This window comes from Pogona vitticeps, chromosome 3 (genome assembly GCF_051106095.1).
Source record: "Pogona vitticeps strain Pit_001003342236 chromosome 3, PviZW2.1, whole genome shotgun sequence".
In the NCBI taxonomy this organism is placed as follows: domain Eukaryota; kingdom Metazoa; phylum Chordata; class Lepidosauria; order Squamata; family Agamidae; genus Pogona; species Pogona vitticeps.
The window spans coordinates 226,744,957-226,750,172 of record NC_135785.1 but is presented as its reverse complement, the minus strand read 5'-3'; positions in this window follow the sequence as shown (position 1 = coordinate 226,750,172).

Sequence of the window (5,216 nt, the reverse complement as noted above, 5' to 3'; positions counted from 1 at the left end):
CATACATGTCCACAGATTTAAAATATGACAGTTTTAAAAACAGTTATTTTGAACAAAAATCATCTTGAATAAAATATGTCCATTAGCAATTTCTTTATATCACACAAAGCACCACATTTTTGCTATGGCCTTTGGGGGTTAACCCATTTCCTTCAACATTGTGGGAAATTAAGATGAAAGGAGATTTCTTTTATTTTTTTCAAATTTTTCTAACTGCATTGACTGCATTAGTGGGTTAAAGGTGACATATGAAGTGACATTTATTAGCACATATACAATGAATACAATAGTAAAAACCTTTTTAATAATAAAAAAACCCTTCTATATTCAGGGAACGCTAAAAATGTCCCTGAAGCTTATTGGTACAATTTTGCTTGACCTTTGCTAACCTTTTCTGCTGAGATAGTAGCATTCCCTGGTCCCTTAAGAAATCACTTGGAGCAGGAAGCTGCAAAGGCTGGGGTAAAAAGGAGGCAGAGAAAATTATATTCCACCAAGCACAAAAGAGCAGCTTTGGGCACAATTACATTTCTAAAATGACTAATATAAAGGTATATCCTGGATGTTTTGGGTAGGTGGGTGGAGAAGAGAGTAGAGTGTCAGAGAGAATGTCCATTTTAACATCAGGATTTGAACCATAACTGAAGCTGTGAAAACACATAAGGGCTCTTTCTCCAGTTTCCAGAATTTATACCATTGCGTAAAATCACAGGCCTCGTGGTAGTAATACACAAATATCTCCTAATGTTTGGTCACAGAGCATGACTTGTGGTTGTATCCACCCTAGATACACAAAGTGACCCTAAGCAAGGGGAAAATCCCAGAAGCTGACTCCTTTAACCACTCCTCACCCAAATACAAAGTAATTGTCAGGGCTGTTTTTTCAACAAGTATGAACGGTAGTGAGCCCAAGAGGGTATCCTGTCGACCATCTTGGCTGCTGCCATTAGTGTTGTCAAGATTCAGGCTGCCCTTTGCTATGTAAAGTTTAGCATCCTTTTTCCTGCTGGCAGTGTGAGTACAGTATTGTGCAGCAATAATAAGTTATTGCGTGGCATTTTGAATCATGGATACAGAAACATAATATCTCACATTCATAAACTGGAGGTTTTTTAAAGAATTGAATTTCCTGGCTTTTAAAATCTTTTTCCTGTCTTTTCAAACAAACAAACAAACAAACAAAAATCCCTTTTTCGTCACTTTTTTGTGGAGGGAGGGGGTTTTCATTTATGTACCGAGATAGGTCTTACATATTTCTTTCTAATTTAAAAAAAAATGGCATTTTTCTCCTACTGTTTGGAACAGTTTTATATGACAATGGCTTTAGTGGTTTCATCCCCTGTATGATTTCTAAATTTTGCTGTAAGCTGCCTTGGGAATTAAGTGTGAGAAATTAAGTATCTATATTGTGAAATACAAGCAACAAACTTTACATAGTACAGAACACATGAGAGCAATGATTTTCAAATTACTGTATGTTCCAGTTCCAGAAACACTGGATCTTCTCAATGTGTTCAGTCATGTTGGACAAGCTTTCCTTAAAGACAGCTAACCACCGTCAATGAACTTTTCAAACAGTATTTGATACAGAAAATAGGAGACTAGAAGTAGAAAGACAGAAAGTTTAAGAAATTGATTATTTGCCGCTTATGTTAAGAACTGACCTGATTCACAACTTCTGGACTAACATGGAGATTGAAACATATTTTCCATTTTGCTTTGTACTTCCTTCAACTTTGTGAGGGAATTCTTGGCTCAATGAGAGAAGGAAACAGGGAGAGGGACAGACAAGAGAAAGAAGATAAGATATATATTAAGTACCTATTTGAGGCTAAAATCTATGATGGGATTTTCTGTTTAAAAAATTACATACATTTTTTAAAAAAAATCTGTCATGCAACTGTTCACATACTTGTTGCAAATTAACTGACACCTAGTGAAAGGATGGAGGTTGCTTGCACAATTACCCATGTGCACTGAGGTTTTTTTCTGACAGGATTTTGGCCTATTCAGTAAGCTTGCTTGGCTTCATGCTCTGTGAAGTCAGTCTTTTATTCTGGTATCTTAAACCAAACCAAAACAAAGCATGTCATTTATGACAGAATTTTCAAAGTTACTTTTTCAAATTAATTCATTTCCATTATTTATTACAGCATTGAAGAAGTACTTCATTGTTATTATACACTGCAGTAAAATGAAATGAGTTATTAAGTTACTTATTGTGCTGCTGGTTAATTTTTATTACCTTTTTTAAGGAAAATATTCCTTAGGAATCATATCAGAATACTACTTTCACTTTTGGTTCTGATAAGCTGCTAAAGTTTCTTTAGAGCACTGCTTCCAATGAAAAGCTAGTAACAACTATATTCATTCCTAATTAGTCTTCTCTATGTCAAAGAGGAAAGATAAGGCTGCTAAAACTCCTATTTGGACAAGAGATAAAGCTTTAGCTAAAATCACAGAAAAACTGTTGGATTGCAGTCTGGAACGCTTGTTGGGAGTAGCTTCACCACCCAAACCCAAAAATAAACAAGATAAACAGGAAGCAATGGATGATTTGATGTGGGTGGTGAAGGACTTGTCCTGTAAAATAACTCAAGGTTTCGAACAGAGAGACGACCCAAGTCTATTGAAATGAGCATTAATACTCTTCAAGATCAAGTTTCAGAAATGACACAGGGGCTGAAAAATGTTAAACAGAAAGTTAAAGAGCTTGGAGACAGGGCAAAAACAAATGAATTTGAGATAAGCAGTTTGGACGAGAGAATCAATGAAACAAACAAAAAGTTGGTTTATTTGGAAGATACCTCCAGAAGGTACAATATTAAAATAATGAACTTTCAACTGCAACATGGACAAGACCTCAAAAAAGAGATTATAACCTAGGTTAACTCCATAATGGGTACACAACACTTGGTTGAACAGGACATAGAAAGAGTTCATTTTGTTGGTAATTGCAAAAGCCCCAGAATAAGACCAATGGTGGTGACCAGCTCAGCCTCCCTAGGAGGCTGAGCTGAGGCTGAACACCAGGTTTGCCTGCATGGACATTTTGCTGAGGAGTTTGTTTTTGCTGGGATTTCTTTTGTTCCCTCCCAACGCATGGCTTAGGAGGTGGGGCTTTCCCTCCTTAAATGAGGATGTGCCAGGACCGTGCGCCTAATGGCACACGAAATCCTCAAATTCTCTGACTTTATCTCTGACCCTAATATGGTAAATAGGAAAGCCAATTAGCATTGCATACACCTAGGAGGCAGGAAAGTTTTAAGGAATGAATATTTTATTTATTTATTTATTTATTTATTTGATTTATTTGATTTATATCCTGCCCATCTGGTCTAAAAGATGGGCGGGGTATAAATCATACTTCCACACTATTAGAGAGCAGGCCAGGTAGGTGGGGCTTGTCAGCCATGGAAGGCAGCCCATCTAGGAGAAGGAAAACTCCAATTTCAAGCCTCCACTGCTTTGTGGCTATATCTACTCATGGAAAAGGCTTCAGGATTTAACCTAGAGGCAAAATCGGGAGATGGAGTCCCAAAGACAGTTCGTGTCGTTCTGCCAACTCCTGCGACGTCACTGGAACCAGTTGTATTAGCTCTTGCCTTTCCACTGGACCATTTCAGCAATGTGGAGAGGGGGGATTTGCTGCTTGGATAACAGCCTATCCTCCATACTACTTTACCCAGGCTTCATGCTCTGGAGAGGACACTTCTCGATACAGAGCATGTTACCATAGTCTCTCGAAACTGAAGGATGCCAATGATGTTGACTTTTTTAATTATACAAAGAAAGAACAATTTATGAGAGAAATCAAACAAAAACAAGATCAGCTGGTCTATAGGGGTGACAAGCTACATATTTTTCAAGACTTATGGCATGAATTTTTGAATTGGAGAAAATCCATGAAGCCTGTTACAGCAGTTTTGATCAAAAATAATCTCAAATACCAATGGGGTCATCCTGTTTTTCTGAAAAATTGGAAAGACCAGGTTCTATTTAAAATCTACTCTTGCAATGAAGGTAAAGATCTGCTGAAGGCCTGGAAACTTTGGCAGGAAGAAGAGGAAGGTCAGAAGCTAACCCCAACTTCAAACAAAGAAATAGAAGGTTGAAGCAGAAAGGACTACATTTTTGAAGGACTGGTTGTAGTTCCACCAGATGGTGGCAAGATCCCTCCCCCACCTTGTGCCCTCACTAGTTGTTGTGATGGGGGAATATGGTGTGGTGGGAAAAATATATGTTCACTGGATTGTTAGGGGTAAAGCATTATGTTATTATGTTAATTTTAAGTTTTAGTCTATTTTTGTTAGTTTATTGGGGTAGGGGTTGCACATGGGGCCTATTAGAAGGAGAACTCTTGAATTTAAATGGGCAAAAGAATAAGACTTGCTACTTTAAACATGAAAGGCCTGGGAAAGTGAAAAGAAGTGAAACAGTGAAAAGAAGAAGAATAGATGCATTATTGAAAAAAAAATAAGGTGAACATTGCCTTTCTGCAAGAGACTCATAAATCAGAAGATGGCGTTAATGAATAAAATGAATAATATAGACATTTATGAAAAAATTTTTGGAACATCTAAATCTAGAGGTGTGGCAATTATAATTTTTAAAAATTTATAGTGAAACAGTTAGTAAAAGATTGCAATGGTAGATTTATTATAATACAGGGTAAAATGGGTTTGGAAGAATACTCTTTGGTCAATGTCTACACACCTAATAATAAACAGGGAGATTTTTATGATATGTTTATTAAAGAAATGGATAAGGTAAAGAAGGGCTATGTTATTATGGCAGGAGATTTCAATATGGTTATGGATAAGATAAAGGATAAAACTTTTTATGATTGGAATGATGTTCTCCAAAGAAATACAATATTGAGCAAGATGGTAAGAAATAACCAATTGAAGGATATTTGGAGGGAAATGAAAGGTGATGAAAGAAGATATACTCACTTTTCAGCAGTACATAATAGTTACTCTAGAATAGATTTTATATTCACTCAAGATTTAATTTCTAAGATTTTAGAATCTTAGAAATTAACTCAATAAAGATAACAGATCGTGCTTTGATGTCAATGGAGATTGAAATTAAAAAAGATTATAAAGACTCTAAAAGGTGGAGAATGGATATTAATATTTTTCCGTACCCAGAGGTAATAGAAAAGATAAAGAAAGAATGGTTAGAATTATGGACAATCAATGGAGCAGGAGGTA